Source organism: Mastigoproctus giganteus, chromosome 7, assembly GCF_048544385.1.
Source record: "Mastigoproctus giganteus isolate SK-2022 chromosome 7, ASM4854438v1, whole genome shotgun sequence".
NCBI lineage: Eukaryota > Metazoa > Arthropoda > Arachnida > Uropygi > Thelyphonidae > Mastigoproctus > Mastigoproctus giganteus.
The window spans coordinates 165745616-165766259 of record NC_143581.1 but is presented as its reverse complement, the minus strand read 5'-3'; positions in this window follow the sequence as shown (position 1 = coordinate 165766259).

Below are 20644 nucleotides of genomic sequence, written 5' to 3'. Positions count from 1 at the left end.
GTGTACAACAATATCACCTTTTGTGCCCTTAAAAGATGATATCTGCTCTACAACATCAACTTTTGCCCCTGGCAGCCATTCGCTGGTCCTGTTCCACCTATCCTTCTTGCATAGTATATTTCCCATCTCCTTGAAAATAGAGTCACCAACAATAACTAGTTTCTTTGGGACCAGTGCATTCTGCCTTGGAGATTGCCTCTGTGTTGCCTGATGCCCAGGAGTCAGCTCTGCCGTTGAGCTGGGGAGCTGAGAGTTTGATGGGCCTCTCATTAATTTCTTCGAGGGCATTTACCCTACACCTCAGGCTCTCATAGACGCCCATCAGAACGTTGGGTTGGCGCCTAATATCTTGACACCCTAGGTATCTAGCATGTCCCGTTTTAGGGAGTTCAGCAAACATTTCACACTCCGCACATTTTTTGAGACCGTGATGCGTTGGAGAATCGCCCAATTCCTTTCTCCCCCGAGTCACAGCACTCTCGCTAGTCTGTGATCTTTGCTTCGCAGCTCTAATCTGGGTCATGATCTCGTTTAAATACAGTTTAATTAACAATGGAATTTAATAAGATTAATAAATATTTTTGATTAATTGATAATACTATACTAAGCTAACAGATTCCTAATACACGGATTCGTATAACGTTATCTAGTTTTACGTTATACTTTACGCTATCAGTTCGAGATATATACGTTGCGCTATTTCTTATCGATTACAATATGGCGGCTAGTTCAACAATATTAGCGCCAACACCAGGAGTCGTAATTTCCAAAAAACACTAGTTAAATTCAAAATAAGAAGCGAATGAACGCTAAACCTATTTAATATATTTGTAAAACACAATGTAGTATGTTAATTAACGAAGAATACGGTAAAACTATTTAAATACTTATCCCTTTATAGCAGCCAAAAATCCACCGACTGTTTTTTTCCGCGACCAGAGCGCCCTTTTAATGCGTATTTAAAATTAACTCATTAATTAAATTCTGGTTAATATCATAAACTCCATTTCTGGTTGAGGTTTTAAGAATAATATATGATTTACCTTTGTAGATGCAAAACTAGGGGGCGATAACGTAAACAAACGTTCGAGACCTGTTTTGATAATTCCTTTATCTTGACTGTAAATTGCACGTATACTATGTCAAATTTGGGTTTAAGAATGATAAAAAATCTTCTTAAAATCACTGCAAATGATTAAATCGGCAAAAAAGAGACCGCAATAAATTCTTCACGTTTTTAAAATAAAAGAGATTTCCTGACATTTAACACCAAACTGAATATCACGGTGGTCTCTCAATCGATCTATATCTATCATTTTATTTAGTTAAATTTAAAAGTAGAAGTCCAAGATCCTTTAAAAAAATGATAACTGAAAGAGCTGATATATAAATTTTATTTACTCTTTGCTTTCTCTTCATGTGAAAATATTCGTTGAGCTTTAATAGGCAAATCCAGTTAATTAGTGGGCCATTCCAATTTTAAATATTAAGTAAGTAAATTTCCAAATGTTAGTTTAAGACAAAAACTCAGATACAGCACACACTATGTTAACTTTAATTATGTTTTAACGCTTTTATGCTCGGATTCCCCAAAGTGCATCAAAATTGTACTTGTCGATAGATTATCCTCAATTTGATTTTTTAAATATTCTCATTTCGAAGAATATTTTAAGAATATTCTCTACTTACACCATTAACTACACTATATAAGCTTTTTATAAAATTATTATAATTGTCCTACAAGTATAATACCGCATTTAATTTAGTATAATTCCACTACACACTGTACTGACTGAAAAGGGCTGAAAATCAATAAAGAACATTAAAAAAAAAAAAAAAAACAGCGCTTGTCTGAAAAGAGGCTGATTCATCTGGTTTATCACTTTTACATTCATAAATGAATGCGCGTTTACGTATTCTAATGCCCCGAGAAACCACCAGGAACCAAATCCTACTAGCCACAGGTGACGTTATGAATAACGCATTTCTGGGAAAAGCCAGGCTTGTGAAGGTCTCCTTCCGTGAAGACCTCAACCCAAACGCCAAGTTTCCCGTGGGTGGATGAGTAGGCATTGTAAGAGCAAAGATAAAACAAAAGCGAACAAAAGGTCACAGCGATTTCCAAAACAGTCCTTAATCATGCATTCTGGAAATAATGGAAACACTGTAGACCAGCGAGATTTATAACGTTAAGGGTAATATATTAACCATTCCAACATTACTTTATGTGGAATGCGCATGTTGTCTCATTTCAGGGAGAACGCGGTATCATCACGCTACCCTCCCAATAAAGGCCTACTGGCTTTAAATAACAAGTCCAGTCATTGTAAAAGATGAAACGTTTGAAATCAGATAATCTCTGATAGCCCATATTGATCTAAAATAACCCCAATGTCACGACTTAAACCATTCCGGAGTTGAAAGGCGGAGATAAATGCGAACTTCTCGTGTTCTATCGTTGGCGTCTGAGATATATGGAAGCTGATCCTATTATGTATTGCTTAATTCATCTTCCGTATGTCATGAATACTCCGCAAGCCGGGTGTGGTGGTTTATATCTTTAGCAAATTAGAAATGAGAGATTCTGCTTATCAATAGTAGTGCTGTTGAGAATTTTTCATCTACGAGTACAGTTTTATTTCCGGTTGAGAATGGTTGGGGTTTGCTGTGACGTCTTTCCAACCCTATGATTAATCCATGTAAAAACAAAACGAATCAGAAAGTTTACGTGTGCCCTCGGAGTGATTTTTTTATTTTATTTAAAATAAGTGAATCTGTTAACCTTTAAAGCAATACAACAACACTAATCTAGGAAGCCATCTACTGAAAAAAATAGGCCACTCATGCATATTACATTGTATACATGTATAATTATGAAGACTTTAATAGTGCGCATAATTTGGCTTCCTGTTCAATCATCAAAATAAAATTTTCATCTACTGGGATTGACTAACTCGATCGCTGCATGAGATGCCCTTTATTCCTTCGACAGAAATACCAAACGGTTAGCAAAACCACAAAGCAGCAAAAAAAAAGGGACCTTAGACACACACGGAATTCCCCTGCGAAATCAAACTTTCCCTAGAGGCTAACGATTGGCAAATCCTATTCACCTACGCGTGCTTGGCGTCCATGCAGGTAAAAGGAACATTTTATTTTACTTTTCATGTTGTAAATACTTTTTAAATTGAAATTATTAACGCAACAGACCGTGTTTGGGTTGCAATTATTAAAGTTAAGTAGATTTAACTCAAATTTTCAACAGGCGTACTGCAATATTGATCTTTCGAAAAACTAGTTCAAGTTTATTACATAAAATAATAAAAAAATGCCCCTCCTTATCTTCGTAAGAAAAAAGAACGGACAACAATCTTGTCGTTATCTCTTTTGTCTTAAGTCTAACGGTTTCTTTTTTGTTCTTCCACTGCATCCTACCAACTAATACCCTGAAGTTGAGGAAGCAACTGCTTAAGTATTAGTAGGAAGTAATATTAGATGTTAAAAAAGATCAGAATACGTTATCCAGAATTTAAAATTTTTCCAGACAGATAAAAAGAAATTTTTCACCTGTTGTATTCGTTAATTACGAAAATTCTCTTTTATAACACTACAAGACCTAAAAATAATTCAAGCAACTTTATCGATAAAGAAAAATAAATAAAAACACCATTTAGAACGCAATAACAAAACAATGCCATGCAACAGCGCCACCAAACCTGAAAGTGTCAATCTCTTGAACTAAGTACTAATATTCACCGGAAAGCTCTTTAATCAATGAAGTTATTCACCTTATTAGCATGTATTAGTTAGAAAATATATTGCAAATAATCTCTAAAGCCTACACGCTGTAATTGAGTACTTCCACAATTTTTTAATAATTACTTTACCGTTAAGCCGCTTTTCGATATATTATAAGCCGATTAGTGATCATCAGAATTGTTTTTATTTAACCTTTATAAAGAACAAAGGACAGTATTATGTTTAAGTTTATTTAAGAATTATAATATCTAAGATACGTTTATACAACAGATTAAGTTAATAGTCCAGTATCCACCATAACAAAAAATAACATTGGTGCGTATAATAAATGTTGTTTAAGCAGCTTTAATCTGTGAGAGCAAATAGTATAAAGATAAATATTTTCTAGAGACAAAAAAGGGAAATTTCCACCCCGGTTTTCATTCGAAAATGACGTAACTAAGGTGTGGTTATGTCCATTGAGAAACACAGAAATGACAGCAGGTGGATGGCGCCATTGCTTCCAATATGTTTTTCCCCTGATAGCGAACTCCATTTATTAAGGCTTCGCAACAATAGCATAAACCACCCTCTTTCTGAAGGTTATAAGGAACCAGACTCGCAAATGACCCAACGCATGAGTTACAACGAAGTTCAGTCAAGCGGATGTCTTAATTAAATAAATATAACCGACAATCGTCACGCGACCTGATTTTTGGTGATTCACTGCGAAAATAAAGGCGGGCATCCCACCAGCAGCTCGATTCACAACAATTTTCACTAATCTTGTTAGAAATACGTCAACACTGTAAAAGAATACTCTTATTCAATCGATGTATGTGTGTACCCAAATGAATTTTCAGAAAACATCAATGGGAAAACTCAACCGTGTTCTAGCAATAAAGCAACAGAAGCCAAGGAAGAATTAATATTATACAGTAGGACAGCTTCTCTGTATTTGTTGAATCGCGTGCTTTGTGGATATTATTTTACGTTGTTCGTTCACTATCTAGAGAAGAATGGTTGTTGAAAAAAAAAAAAGAGAATAAACCTACCTAAAAACGGTAAAAGAAATAGGTCACGAAGGGAGGGGGGGGGGGTCGGTAATTGTCTTCTACTGTTCCTACTAAATCGACTAATAGACTCATCGCCTTCCATTAGAGTAGAGAACTTGGAGATGATTGAGTACCCAGATTTGTCCCGCAAGATAGAAGTACTTCGAAATACTGTCATGATTCGCAGAATTCTGCCAGTTCCAGCCATGAAAGCAACGTTATCTTCCAGGGCCACGAGAGAACAAACTTTGTTTTTTTCGTGTGTTTTTCACATTCTATTCCCGTCTAGATTAAATCTGTCTGGTATGCCGCTAATGCTTGGCTGCGTGACTGACGGCGTTAATGTTGTTGATAATTTTCGACGAGACGAGCGACTTGACGAAACAGAGGTTCCACCGAGTCGTGTCCTTCCGCCAGTCATCGCCTTTTGCCGAAAAGACAACTCGATTCATGCGGAAGTTTCCCCCGCTTCGGCAGTAGAGAGGTCAGAACTGCGAACACACAAGTGCTTTTTGGCACGTTAAGCTGTAATCTACTAAACTGGTATTTGAGGAGTTGCGTGACAAATTAACGTCGACTGGCTGGTTAGTAGGATGACCCCCACTGACGAGAAAATGATGAAAATTGAGACAGAGGGGCTGGTAATTAATAATGGAATATGCCAGCGATATTAACGTAATCGAAAAAAAAAGTAGGATCTGTCTGAGTTATAGGCAAAACCCAGGACACCTCTGGTGCGTCATCGAAGAAAATAAATTTGTAATGAGCATAATTATCGTGGAAACTTGTGCCAAAGCATACGGTATGTGATCGATATTGTTTCTGTGAATATTAGCACTATTAATAATGTGTACTTTGAGGTTAATAATACTCGGCGTGTTACAAATATTTCATCATCTTACCAAAATAATAGGGAATGCAGCTAATATCAACTTAACCTTCTTAATATTGATTCGACAAGGTGCACAGGCTGTTGTTGTTATTATTGGGTTTTGGGAGCATCGGCTACTTAGGCCATGTTACTTCGTATACATTGTCTGTGAATTGCGTACATGTTGAGGTTGATTTTCTGTTTTGCTGGATGAAAAACTCGATTTTCCAGGAGAAGAAACCATGCTACTCTCGCCTGAGACCGACTAACTCAGCCACGTTTTAAAAAAGACCCACAAAAATTCTTCCCGTCATCGACGGGACTCGAACTAAGGTCTTTTCCACTCGGTGTGGGAAGAAGGCATCCTAACAACTGTGCTACACACGAGAACAAGGTGCACAGGTATCTTAAGTGATGCTACCCTGTTCCTGTACAAACATATGCATCGAGCTTGACATAGTCACCAGTTCCCGTTGCTCTCTGGTGTTATGATCATAAATTCGCGATTTAATTAAAATGCAGAAACCGTAGGGGCAACGAAACACATCATATACATTTGCCATGAGTTTCAAATCATTCCTTCACAAGAGTATTGTGATTGTGAAGCAGCCCATATTTTATTTATTTTTTTTGCTCATGAAGCAAAAATCATGAGTCCCCCCCCCCCCGTACCATATGGCTAACACGTTACACGTGCACACAATTCCCATAGTCACTGAAGTAGGGGAATACGTGTAATAGTGAAATGACCACTGCTGCCGTTCATGGTACCATTGAAAAAAAACGTACGAGGCTTACGAAATGGCGCTGGATTATATGGGTACTTCCTGTCCTGCATTACTCAGCTGTAAATGCCAAGCAACTAAGGCTATGAAGAATCAGTATATTGCCTATCATAGCATGTGTTCTTCAGTCTGTTTCCTGGATTAAAAACCGGAATTTCCATGCACTGCTAGCCAGAGAACTATTCTACATGCAATATTCTCTTCGAAAAATTAATATTCACTCAATTTAAATAATCAGTACAGTAAACCACATTTCCATGGCCTAAGAAGTGAAACCAATGGTTCTGGAAAATATTTTATTCGCGATTATGTGTTAATTCTTTACTTACTCTGCCGTTTACTTTTTGATTATAAGTAACACCATTTCCTTACGTTCCTAGGCAAACAGCCTATTGTATTCAACATCAACAGGGGGTCGCTTGCTTCTCGGGATGCCCAATTCTAAGTAGCGCAGTGTATATTTAACTCATTCAGTGTGAATGATTGCAGTGGGAATTGAGCTTCATTTCAGGTTTCGGCTGGATTCAAAACTAACGTGGTTATATTTCTTAAATAATACAAATTCCAACCCCACTAGCTCTTCTAACAATACACTTCTCTCTCTCTCTATCCTACCTGACAGCGGCCTTATTATTCTTTGCAGTAAATTGTGAGAGACATTTTGTTAGCAATCCGCTACACGCTCTAACAGAAAATGTTACCCTGACGACGCCTTGTTTAAACGCAAAAGCCATCCGCAAACTGTCATAGCAAAGAAGAGCATTCTGCTAACATCTCCGCTGAGATTCGCTCGTCTGAAACTGAGATAAGCCCCACTGAAAGCAACAATTGCTGTAACATGAGAAGCTATGGTCGCTTGTTTGAAATGCTCCCAAATGGAGAACATAAACAACGTTGATATCTCCTTTCCCGACATCATGATGTCACTTGTGGCCATATTTCACCGTGACAGCGAATGCTAATCGATAATTTTCAATATCTTCTCTACAGAGAGCAGCGAGTGGGATTTTGAGTCTCCTTAGTTTCGCTACAGTTCCGATGCAAATTAATAGCAATTTTGGGAGTGTTCATGTTTAATATAATTGTTGGCTGGAGACATCAAGGTTAGTGGAATAGTACGTTATTTTGTTCTGTGGGTGAATGCAGTCAAGTTGAGAGTTGCGCTCTTAGACTAAACTGTTCTAGGTTTATCAACCAACTTTTCGCTGGGCTGGTTGAATATTCGGTCCAATTTGGTTTTAATTCAGCTTTCGTTAAGTTAACCAACTGCATTAATACGGTAAGTAACAGCCATCATATAAATTTCTATTCAATTTTATTCAGCCTTTTCGCATCTTTAGAAATAATATTATTTTCTGTATATATGCAGAAACGTATTTGATGTATACACATTCTAAAACACAATGTTTATTCAACAAATTAATGATGAACTCCATCAGTCTACAAATACGCGTGACACATCTCATATGATTTATTCTTCATTATCTATGTGTAAGTTCAAGAGCCGACTTGCATGTTATGCGGGCCGAAAAATCGTATTGTCTTCTGAGAGTTAACAGTTCCGATTGAAGAGGACTTCAAGAAATCCTCGAGTCTCTGGTGGGATGATTTGCACCCATATCTCTTAAGCTGAGTGACAATCATGGTAATATGGTAGCGCAGTCAAAGAAGGGTGTACCAACAGTGTCCTAATTGCACAGCTTATTCCAAAGTTGTTGTTCTTATAGGATTTTAGGCACATTAGCGACTAAGGTCATACTGTGTTGTATATATTTTGCTTGTAAATTGCGTGTTCTTTGTTCGAATTGCCTGTTTTGGCGGATGGAAAAGTCTACTTTTGACGTCATCTTCAATTGACGTTGAAGAGTTCAAAAACTCGAGATTTCCAGAGGAAAAACCATGCAACCCTCGCCTGAGACCGACTAACTCAGCCACGTTGTGAAAAATACCCCATAAAAATTCCTAACTTCATTGGTGGGATTCGAACCCGAGCCTTTTTAAACCGGTGTGGGGAAGAAGGTGCTTATATGCTCTGTCCTAGTCGCAAAGGCTCCGAAGTTATTCGATGGGATTCAGGTTAGGGTGATACTTATATGAACAGGAGTGTCTTGCATTTTTCAAATCATTCTCGACAGTATAACTTGACCTGTATAATTCAGCCCTACTTGCCAATGTATGGAACGATTTTCATCTTCAAAATCCAACAGCGTTGGCGAATCGCATCCAAGCGATGCTTATCATAATTTTGAACTTGAGTTGTATCTGTCTCTCAGAAACTAACCCTATAAAACGTCTACGGTAGCATGTTCCTTTACGACTGCTCCTTTCTCACATTTGACTCCGACCTCAATTTTTGCAGGAAAAACAACCCCTATCTTCAGAGATCGCTTTTTCCTTCTCCCTAAGTGTGCCTAGTCTACTTCTTCGCATCATCTTCATTCGATTTTGAAAAGTTCAAAGATATCGCAGCAGTGCATATGGAGAAATGACTTACAAAGGGTTCCCCATCCCCAACTGAAGAAATCCAAACCTCAACTCAATAGGATTGTTTCTAAGAGCCATGAAACTATTTTGAAACTTTTACAGCTGTTTTTATTTCGCGTACTGTCCACGTGACTACTTCTGCTAAAATCATTGTTCAAATACTGTTGAGCGTATAATATATATTAAATATTTAATTGCTTATTTGAGGTGTTTACTGTATTTATTATCATAATTAGTTATGCCAAGGATTCTCCAAAGAAATGCACTCTCTATAAATATAATCGCACGCATTTGATGGCCTTTATTATTATTTTTTTGAGAATTAACCTACAGTTAGATTTCTATTCGACTAATTTTTACATACTGTAGTGAACTACGTACAAAAAAGTTCCTAATGCAGTTAGCTATCTTGCGTGAATGTATAATTCAGGTTACGTTGTGGTTACAGACAGCAGATAAGCGCAGTTTCGCTTTTTGTGTATAAATCGCTTAGCGAGGATGTGTGGACTGGCCCGCTGACTAAGAGAGAGAGAGAGAGAGGGAGGGAAAAAAAAAACGTTATTTCATTTATAACTCAACCGGCAGGTACCCTGAAGCCAGAAAGACTGGTTTTATCTACTTTCGCAGATTGCCTTCATGGTAGTTCCGAAGAGTAAAGCTGTTCTTGGAAATCAGAGTACACCCTGCATTTCTTTACCCATAATTACGCTTTTTTTTTCCTTTTTTCCTAAAGGCGGCCTTTAAGAAAGTTTCGCTAAGTCAAGAAAAAGGAATGCACCGCTTCCGGAAATAGTCTCAGAGTTATAATGTTAAAGTGGGTGTGATGTTCGTTTTTCTTTTCTTCTGTTTTTCTATCGAGAAATGAATACCTGATATGGGTAACTTCACCTGGCTAACTTTCATTTAAACCTTTATCACTGCTTTTGGATCGCTTGTGCTATTTAATTACTGGAAATAATCCAGTGGGTTCTTGGTCTGATACAAATTAAGCGGTCATTTGGAACGCAGTGACAGAAGCTTAATTCGTTTCATCAAAATAATGGAAAGAAGACATTTCTTAAGTCACTTATCGTGCTTTATTTCTAGAAATACAGAAAACGTCTTGAAGTAACAAAAGCTTTTATCTTATTAATGTTTTTGAATTAAGATATTTCATTCTTCTTAATTTTATTCTACTTTAAAAGGCTACCTAACAGAGAACTTCATGCGAGGTAGTTTTTGTTAGTGGCCATACCTCACCGCAACTAAGGTCATGAGGCGTAAATCGCGTACGTTCTGTGGTCCGTTTTATGGGATGAAAAACCCTCCCTGTAAAACGTAGTTTTGTTAATTGAATAATTAAATTTCTTTACTGGAAAGTTAAATAATCAAGCCGGTGGCAATTTTATAGTGTTTATTCCGGATTTACATTTTAAAGATTCTTCAAATATTTTATACTTTTTTACAGTTAGAAAATAAGATCCAACCATTCAAATTATAACAGGAAAAAAAAACTATTCAATGAAAATCAGTTACAAATAACCTTTCATACGAATCTGCTTACAGGCGTCAATAAAAATCATACGAGAGCAGCATGCACAGGAAGAAAGACTTGAATACATGAAAACTAAGATATTTATTTGGACAGGAGGTTAATTCTCTTCAAAGATGGCTCTATCAGCACGTGCACGCTTGCTTATTCTACGGTTCCCCAGTCCTAGAAGACCTCTGAAACTCAGCTTCTAACGGAACAACCTTTGTTGTCTCCAACGTGTCATCAACAGTCACATTCTATTTATTTTCAGTTTTTCGAATCTTTTGTCCTTCGAGATTTTTTTTAGTTTATGTGCCTATCTCTTCCTCCATTTCATGAATAGGTTCTCTATTTTTAGTAGATCAGGGAATGAGCTATAAACTAGCTAGTGTGTCAAGCTCCAAAGCAACTTAGGCTATGAGGCGACAGTAAGTTATGTATTTGAATTTCGTGTATTCTGTGGTCAATTTGTCTGCTTGCTGGATAAAAAAATTCAAGTTTTCAGGAGAAAAGCAAAAGTTATCTCAGTTAGTCGGTCTCATCCCTCGCCTGAGACAGACTAACTGAGCCGTGTTGCAAAAAAGGCCCATAAAAATTCCTTCCCTCATTGACGGGATTCGAACCCGGGCCTTTTCCACTCGGTGTGGAGAGGACCTAACATCCTGTGACGATACATTAGTATCGTCACAGGATGTTAGGCAACTGGACAACTTAATATATACGTCATAGATCGCTACTTCAGAACCGCCACTTCAGATGGTTTGGGACGACATCTGGGATGGATTTAACGCTTCAAAGACGCAAGAGATATCACGGACAGAAGGGCTGAAGGGAAACGGGTGAAAGATTTTTTGTTGAGTAGGGAATGAAGAGTTAACTTACATTAAAAATGCAGTCGTATGGGAATGGGAGTTGTAAGAAATAACAGTGTGATTGGACAAATTATAATTAATAAGGGAGATAAGAAATTTAATAAGAAAAATAAGGGGTTTTTCGCTTGACAGGGGAAGAAAAATTAATGGGAAGTGTGTTGGTGGAAATCCGTGTGCTGCAGGAGTAATGTAAGAGCGCTAGCTGTTAATGAAGTATATTATATATTGTGGCTGGAAGAGAGAGAGAGATGTAATTGAAAAGATGTGGAATTCGATCATGAAAAGAAAAGGGAAAGGATTAGTTCATCTGAAGAGCAGGTCACAGAATAACTGATGAGCTTCAGGAAAGGCTCCGAAAGACATAACCGAACGTCCTCAAATCAGGAATTTTCAGAACTTCCTTAAATTAGGAACGGGATTGACCAAATCTATTGTAACGTCAAGTACTGGAGTGTGAATTATATATAATGAAAATGTTATTTGAAAATAATGAAAATGATTATTCTATAAATGAAATGTTCTTGTTTATATTCCGGCACGACCACCAGGTCAGCGGAGTTTACAATAAATCGTATTTAGCAGTCACGGGCTTTAACCCCGGTCCACTTAAAGAGGGTGTGCTACTGCACTCGCGCTGCTCACCAATCGGCTACGTCAGGCCTGATGTATATAAATGAAGTAATATGAGCAGAAAAGAGCTATAAAAATTATGAATTATAAGACGAGAACTACAAGAAATTAAGAGATAAAAGGAACAGTTGAACATGGTTAAAAACAGAGTATTTTGAAAGCTTTAAGATAAAAAGTTAATGGAAATTTGTTCGTAATAGGCAGTTCCTTTAGAGAAAACAAAAAGAAAGAGAAAAACAAATATTAGGTAAGAAGCTCTAAGAATAGAATATGATGAATATTAATTAGATCAGCATTAAAAATTTTTATCGATGAAAATTTAAATGAGGTAAATTTGATTTTCAACTATGAAAACTAACCATTTTTATTTATATACTGAATGTATATATAATATTATTTTTGTATAATAAATGTTTTGTTTTATGATGCTGTGTACTCAATTTCATTATGACACATGACGCCTTACCCTCTATATACACTGTAAAAAAAATAAGAGGAAACTCAGCTCCTGGAAAATTTTCTGATCATTAGTGCAGTCAGGTAGTTTGGGGCCTTAGCGCTTGAGAGCAACTGTTGTCTTAACAAATAGGAAACAATTGCAACTGTCATAGGTATAATAATATATGGAAATAGAGGACTTAAGCGATCAATATGGATCAGTACCATTTTCTATCTGTAATACCATTACACATAGAATAATATAAAGCAATTTCTTTCTTGGAAATCATCTAGCCTAACAATTTGTTAACCGTAGACAGAACCAATAAGAGTTCATCACAAATACTAGCAAAATTACTCCCAAGAGAAACTCGCCATCCCCAAGGCAGAAGGAGATCTGAGAGCTAGAGTTCAGTATTCCGTGAAAAGTCGTGCTACAGCAGTCAGGATGGTATAAGAAGACTACAATACTTCTTAAAGAAAGCAGTGACATCTCTAGTAAATACCTGTTTGAGAAGCTTTTGATTCTCTACTACGTGACAGTATTCCTACAACATAAAGTTGAAACAAATACCCTGAACGGAATTTCTTTGATATTAAGTTTTTAATATAAAATTGTGTTAAAATTTGTCTTCAGTTAAAGGCCAACCTCCATTAAAGGTAGTAAAAAAACTGACCAATCGCTCAGAAATATTCCTTTCCCTCTTAGTCTTCAGAATAAGGCTTAGAACCATCTCTTTTCTGCTTACTGTAGCTTTGAAGATGATAATACTTATAAACCCAAACCAAAGCTGCTTCGTACTTGCAGACTACGAAAAGGTTTCGAGTAGGGAGACGACATCTGAAATGAAAACTTAGACTTTGGTAAAGATATGAAAAAAGTCCTCTAACTGAAGGTTCAATATCTTTCGTATTACAAATATTTCGTTTCACTTTGAGATAAAAATCCTCAAATTAGAAATGTCTTTAGTCATAGCCGTCATGAATACACAATTCTCATCCAAATTTTATAAATCAATGGATGACTGACTCGCGCATTTGCACACCTCATGGCATAATGAAAGCGTCAGATTACTCAATCTGAACACTGCGTAAAATGCATATTTCCTTAATGGACAAAACTTCCACTTTCCTTTTATGATGAATGATTGTAGAGAGAAAAAAAATCGCATTCTTCAATTTAATGGTGAATAATGATGTGCACATTTTTGTATTAAGTAAACACGAACAAACTCTAAAAGAGAAAATAAGTCTTACAACTAATTGTTTATAACAAAAATTATGATAATTTTACATATTCCAGAGGAAACGATCTGCTGAACAATCATAATTATTCAAATAACCATCATGCAGCCCGCACAAGAGAGCAGCATGGGAAATTAGGTGGACTGTTTTAAACTAGAGTAACAGCAGGTTGTCCTCTCAAAAGTTTACTTCTTGAAGTGATTTATACTTTAAAAAAAATGTTATTCTTAATGTTATAGAGAAAAAAAGTTAATCTATTTTCATAAAACTATTCTTTATTTAAATAAATGAAAATTTACTTAAATACCTTTCTCTTTTTTCTAAGATATTTAATATAAATAATTACTACAATGACAACTGATGATTGCTTTTCGTAGCGTAATCCATTATCCTCTATGTTAATTTAGAAATATCTCTAAATCCATAGTTCACGAGCTGCTGCATTGATTAGTATTATTATCATCAATTAAAGATTGTGAGAATATGGCCTCAGTAGAGAAAATTCTCAAGAACAAGACACCAAATCAACATTTCCTTGGCGATATTTGTCTTTTCTTCGGGAAAACCCGTGAAAAGACCAAGCACTAGCATACAGAAGTTTCAAGAGATATTATACAATATTAAAGTATCCATATAAATGAAACCAGTCTCAGAAGATGACCCTAACTGATCTTGAGTTTGGATTTTTCATTTTAGTTCCTGGCTATGATGAAAGTAGACAGGTAAATTTGGCTTTGGAACATTTTGTGGACAGATGAAGCGCACTTCCAACTGATTGTCATCAATAGTCACCACCATGTCATCGATGACATTCCGAAGCAGTCCTCGCGTATTGCTGTCAATTGCAATTTAACCGCTGCATCCATTACAGGGCTCTTCTCATTTGGGGTGATCAACTACATATTCCTTTAATGTGTACCGTGACTTTATGGACTCTTGACCAAGCATGTTACTCCCAACGTTCCAGCCAGAATCCGTCTTGACATAATGGTTTCCATGGGTTAGACACAAAAAAATATTGTTCACCAATGGAACGGCTGTTTCATGTCATGTTTCCTAAAGACCGCATAACATTCTTTCCGTTACTAACTGCTTGTCCACCTCTTTCCTGATCTCAATGAACTTTCATACTTATCAATTCAGCGAGTGAGTTGGGAGCAGACACGGAATTGATGTCACTTAAGTTACAAAGCGGAAAGGTTGTAGGCTGCCATGTCGCTAATATGCGATTGAGGAGGGGGGGATATTGCGAAGTATTGCAAGAGTTAAACTACGATCTATTAAAACAATATAATAAATAATTAATTATAATGCAGATACTAATTCTTATTGGCTTAGCTATTTAAAATTTAATATTTGCAAATATTAAATTTTAAAGCAAAAATGCGAATATTAAGTTACAATATGCGTACCCTCGCCTCATTAAGACTGTCCAAATTACATATTTTTGAAATGGTTGAAATTGCAGTCTGCTCTTTTGCGTTTTAACTCAATTTTGCATGCATTCCATTCATTAATTGCGCCCATGAGATTCTAACAGAAAAAGATTGCTTCGGCAATGTTCTGTAAATATGCGACTAAAATAATGATTATGGAAAACATCGACAAATAATATAAAAAAATGGTCTAGACATAATTTTAATTCAATTTCTAACTCTAATATGAACAATTCCAATATTTTTGAAGTACATCAGAAGAATTAAATTATAATGACTCTTCACTTCACTTCTCTTCAGGTTCATAAAAATGTCATTCTTTTGATATCAATTTTACCGAAAGTTTTTCTAAGGAATTGAGACATGGGCCAATTCCATTGGCCTTATTAACTGCTTTCAATTTTTTTTTTAGTTTTATGAAGAAAGAAACTATTATGAGACTCAATCATATTCTGTATGGCAAACCTGCTGTTTTAAATTATCCTAGAAGCAACTTACTCCATAGGTTAATATGACTTGTCTATAAATTGTGCTTGTTGTAAGGTCGGTTTATTCATCTTTAGAATCGCAAAAGAAATCTGCGCAACTGACCATCTCAGCAACACTTGGAAAAACAAAGTTCTTTGGGTATTCCTGACATAAATTTTAATTTATATTCCTTATTGCAAAAAGTTTCGTTTCTACTTGTGTTGGGTCTTCAAATAGCCATTGGTGTCAAAAGAATATTAACTGCACACATCGAACATAAACATATTTGGTTTGCCTTAAATCTAGAATACAGCTTCAGTAAATATCAATTACTCATCATTATTGGTGCAGATCGGCAGCAACCGCAGTCTTCAATGCTCTCTGGAGGATCAACGCGCATATGCCACAGTAAGTTATCGACACTATGTGATGAATGGATTATATTAATATTTACACGATGCACATTATTCACACTAGATAAGTATTATTTAACTGTATTTTTCAATAAACTCAAGAGACTGTTGTATTTTTGGTAATACGCACACTGTATTTTCAAAAGTAACCGAATCGTAGAGTATCTTAACGTCCCCTTTTTTATGTATAAAAACCGAAGCACGAGAGGTATCAGAACCTGCAGTACTCAGTACCGTGCATGAGTTCAAGGTTCAGAAGTGAAAGAAAATACTTGAATTTTTGCAGGATTTAATTTTCAGGAAATGCGTATAAAGGGAGGCTGTTTCAGAAAACCGAAATTGAAGGAATAAATTAGGAAGAAGAAAAGTTGGTTGTGCGAGTTTTAAGTTGGACAATAATGGATGCTGAGAGGTTGAGCACGTGTTTGGACAGGTTTGAAAGAGAGAGAGTGGGAATTATAGAAGTCAGTTCAAAAGAACAGCTAACTGCGCTCTTTTGAATGGAGTTTAGAAGCCTGAGAGAGGTTTTGGGGGCACCACTTCAGATGGGGGAACAATCTACGGTAGGGAGGATTCGAGAGTTATACAGAGTGAGAATCTGTTTGGAAGAAAATTAACGCCGAGAGTCCAAAAGAATACCCAGTTTTTTTAGATGCAGAGGAAGCAATACTTGTGATGTGATTATGCCAAGAGATTAGAAGTCAGGATAATCCCTACTAGAGATTTGTGATCATTTCTGGAAATCTGAGTGTTATCGAAGATATCCATAGGAGCAGAAGAATCTTTTTTGCGAGATATAAGACAGGACTGGATTTTAGAAAGATTAAAATTAAGTAAGATATCTTTGCCCCAGTGGAGAATTACGGGAGAAAGAGCTGAACCTTGGGGAACAGCGGAATTAGAAGACAGAGGGTCATCTACCCTCACAGGCACTGAGCAGTCAGAGAAAAAACTGGATTCTCAATTATTAAAGAAAAAAAAAAAAAACAGTTGACAAACCATAAGATAGAAACTTCTTTAGGAGAAATTATGACAAATACGATGTTACGTCGAGAGCAACTGGTTGAGTTTCACTCAAATTTTCTATTGAGTTTGTCTATAGATAAGTTAGTATAGAACATAAACTAGTATATCACTAGTGGACATACTAGTTTATCCACTAGACAAAAAAAACCAGACGACACTGACGGAATCCATGCTGGCTATCATTGATCAGATGGATAGTTTAGGAGTTAGGGGTTAACAGATTACTCCATTATTTTAAGAAGACCAGAAGTACGGGGTGATAACTAGTTGAGAGGAATTTTCCACACTTGAGGAACTGGCTGGACATGAGCAAATGTCCAGAAGGGAAACCACCAGTGAATAAGAAAGTGTAAAAAGGCGACACCAAAAAAGGAGCAAGTTAAGGAACGCAAGTTTTGAGAACAAGTGGAGAAATACAATCAGGACCTGGCGCTTTCGTGGCATCAAGACGAAGTAATGAAATTTTTTGATATGGCATACGCATGCCAAGAATACAACGAGCTCCTTGACCTAAGGTGGCCTTGATAATGCCCCCGCATATATACTGTACTACTCGGATTCTCTCCAGTAAGGAAGATTGGATTTCGCCAAGATACCCATGATAACCTCAAAAGACATCAATCACTGTTTTGATTGAGGAGAGGGGGAGGGGGTTGCCGGAGCTTTTCTCTGGGGACTAAACATGAGTTTCACCACTTAAAGGCTCCAATAAGCAAAGTGATGGTATTCCGCCGGTTGATGAGAGTCATCTACCACTTAGTATTGCCTGATAACACAGAGAGGGCGGCATTCTTTCGTGCCGCCCTCACTGTGTTATGGATCGGGGAGTGGATACCACTCCCCGATCACTGCTTACGTTGGTTCGCACCTGGGTCTTACCTCCAGTATAATAGGTGCCGTATTTCAGTACTTGCACTTGGGCTTATACCCAAGGTTAATTGTAGTCCCACGATTCAGAAGGTAAACGCAGAGGATCTAATTTTCACAAAACGACCGGACATCACGTAAATTCAGCCCACTTGACTTGCTTTTCATCTGAATATCAGCTCCATCAGCGTATTAGACTTCCAGTTAAGAATCCCAGCTTGTTATACCTGAGAGAATATCTATGATAGCCTAAAGGACTTGCCCTCGTGGGTTGCACTGTTAGAAGAATCGGCGTCCTTCCCACACCGGGTGAAAAAGATCTCGGTTCGAATCCCGTCAATAACGCGAAAAAACTTTTATAGGTCATTTTCACAACGTGGCTGAGTTAATTGGTCTCAGGCGGGAGTAGCATGGTTTTTTCTCCTGGAAACTCAGATTTTCGTCCAGCAGAACAGAAAATTAACTTAAAAACATACGCAATTTACAGATAATGTATACGGAGCAACATGGCCTTAATCGCCAATGCTCCTAAAATCCAACAACAACCAAAGAACCTTTCATTGATAAATGTATTTAATAACTTATTGGCCATCTTTTGGCCTTAATTACCCGCAGTATTCTAATCGGTAGACTTCGAACCAATTATTAATAACAGGAAGCCTGTGTTCTGATCCATTCCGCCTTTAAAACAAAGATAAATTCAGCTATTGACTGAGGGTGTGTTGGAGTTTCCAGAAAACTGTCGTTCGAGTTCACCTCCAGGGGAATTCACATGGGTTCAGGTCGGCGCTCTAGGCAGGCCAAAGAACATTTGTGCGCCCATGACCAAAACCAAGTCACATCACTTTGGGCAGTATGACATTGTATACATCGGCCAAAAAAATAGCAAACTTTGAATTAAAACAGTCACAAGCAGAATAATTGCGAATAAATGAAAATAGATGCAAATAAAACTGAAAGTATGAAGACTGCAGTAATCTGAAAAAAGTGCCTCATCGTGAGTGAACGTTTAACAGAAGCCATGATTCAAGAAACGAAAGACAACTGGTTTCTCAAAGTTTTTAATCAATAGAAAGCAACGTGGAAGAAGCGGTTCTTCCACACATTTCAAAGGCGAAAATGTGTTTTTGTTTGTTTTTTTTTTTGCTTTGATCCAAGCCCGAGGCGGGAACCGAACCCGCGACCTTTGGGTTGCCAGGCAGGCACTTTACCCACCCGGCTAGCCAGATAAATGTGGTAGAAGAACAATATGTCAAGCCATTGTAATCTAAGGAGGACCGTACAGAAAAGTAGAACATCCAGTGTGCAGCAAATAACATCTGAATTCAACCAAACCCAGAACTATCCTAATATCATCCCGTACCATACGCAGGGAATTGAAGTAATTGGGTATTGGGAGTCGCTTGCCTATTCCGAAGCCACTTGTTTTAGAGAAGAACAGAAAAATCAGTTTGAAGTGATGCCGAGAATATAGTGAGTGGACAGCGAAATAAAGGAAGACTCATGTGGTCAGACAAATCATGATACACTGTTTTGCACTGATGGTTGATAGATATTTTGTGGCGAGAAACTCGCGTAGCGATGGACCTTGATTGCCTTGTTAGGACAACTCAAGCATCTTAAGGCGATATCATGGCATGGGGAATGTTTTATTAGCACGGACTGGGTTCGTTAATACCAGTAGAAGGTCCAATGTCATGCAGGCGTACCTGATTATTGTATCAGATCTCCTGCATCCCGCAATGACACTTTCATCCCGTATGTTATGGTCATTTCATGGACGACAATGCAACAGCTCATCGTGCCGGAATGGTTTGGATAATATGGTATGTTCTTTCTTTGCCTCCATGTTCACCTGATCTCAATCCTATTGAGAATGTTTGTGACATGCGAGAGAACTATTCGGCAACGAAGTCCTGTTCCTTCAACTTTGTCGCAGCTATGTGATATTTTTAATGCATAAGTCAAAAAAAAAAAAAAAAAAATGTAAACTGAACAAAGAATACACGCAATTACAATTATAATTTACTGATGCCTCACAGTCTAAGTTTCTTTGATGCTTAAAACTCACACTAAGCATGAATACACTCTAGTAAATAACTTTCTCCAGGCATCCGCTGGAACCAAGCATCGCTATCATGCTGTGCGATTCGTTACATAACAGAATTTTTCAACTTTCCAACGAGCAATTGCAATGAGTTGTGCACCACGGGCTGTAATGCTTGGTTTACGTGCTATTGCTCTTCCGTGAAATCCCATTCAATGCATTGATAAGGTTAAGCGATAAAGCAACCAAACCAATGTGGCAAAAGCATACTAAGTTGATAGTTCCTGGTAGTGGGAGCCTAACTTCTTTTTTATTTGGACGGTACCTTGCAGAAAAAACACTATTCGTCCAACAGTAGTGCAGTTTTATAGTGGACTCTTCTCAGTCACGCGCTGGCAAAATAGCGACACCCAGATCAATCAATAACCGATGCGGATGCCTCCTAGGACTTATCAATGTTTGAGCCGAAGGAACATTAAGCGACCATCCTGAGAAAATAGTTTTAAAGCTGTACTCTGGAAATGTAAGCAATGTTGGATGGCGCCAATGATACCTACCATAACTCAATGCCTCATTCTACATGAAGAAGAGGTGAGAAGATGCTGATTGAACACGAGTTTCATCCCTTCACACCTCCAGTCTCTTTTTCGTTTAGTCCGGTGTGCAATGGCTTGGTTTAGAGAGAATAATGTGACCCTAATAAATCGGCGCTACTGAGATCTCCAAAATTCTGACTCCAACAGAACCACCGTTGAA